At 45.6% G+C, this 813-nt stretch overlaps 1 non-coding gene across 1 annotated transcript; it reads left to right on the top strand.

The window, feature by feature from the left end:
* Positions 1-269: 269 nt before the first annotated feature.
* trnaf-gaa (transfer RNA phenylalanine (anticodon GAA)) lies at positions 270-348 on the top strand. Its single transcript has one exon. It is a non-coding gene; the product is annotated as a tRNA-Phe (tRNA).
* The last annotated feature ends 465 nt before the right edge of the window (positions 349-813 follow it).

Here is an 813-nt window from a genome sequence, read left to right as displayed (position 1 = left end):
ATATAACCTGAGCTCTGTCGAGCGTTTGGTGCTCGATTCACTGATGAAGCTGGGAATTGAGGGGAAGCTAGTTCATGGCGAACCCCAGCTCTGAATCCCCCTGGCAGAGAGTTCAAGGAATGTTTGACATAAATGAGATTCAACGACAGTATCAGAAAATCTCAACTTGATGTTCGGTCTCATTTTCCCGAAGTGAGGAATGAGCGGGAGGGGCAAGTCCACCCGGAGTTATATTTTATTCCAACAGGATGACCAAAAATACGTTTTCTGCTGGGTCCGAAATAGCTCAGTTGAGAGAGCGTTAAATTGAAAATTTAAAGGTCTCTGGTTCGATCCCGGGTTTCAGCAGTTTTGGATTATTTTATTTGTTCTTTTGCCGATTCTCGAACATTTACTCACACTGACATTTTTACCCGACACTGAACGGTTGGGGATGGAATAGAGAGACATCAAGAATGTCTGTATTTACCTTTTATTTCTCTATTTCCTTCTGCCTTTCTCTCTGGTTTTTGGTTCTCTCGGTGCCCGATGAACATTTGATTTGATGCATTTGTCCTAAACTGATGCATTTTCCACATCTCAGGGCGGTCAGACACGCTCTGTCTGTCTGTTACTGCTTGTGACCATTAACGGGAACAGGCCGCCAGTTAAACATTTATCAGCACACTGCCAGAGAGATAACACAGCGGGAATAAAACACCTGGGGGGGAAAATAGGATCGGGTTCGGTTTTGGGCTGTTGTATCGTGATGTGCTATTACCCAACGCCCAATGAGCCCTGCGCAGGCAGGATACAAGTTTCGGCCCACCCCAG

Source organism: Heptranchias perlo, chromosome 35 (genome assembly GCF_035084215.1).
Source record: "Heptranchias perlo isolate sHepPer1 chromosome 35, sHepPer1.hap1, whole genome shotgun sequence".
NCBI classification, from domain to species: domain Eukaryota; kingdom Metazoa; phylum Chordata; class Chondrichthyes; order Hexanchiformes; family Hexanchidae; genus Heptranchias; species Heptranchias perlo.
Note: the sequence above shows the minus strand (reverse complement) of the source record. Positions and strands in the feature narration are given on the sequence as shown.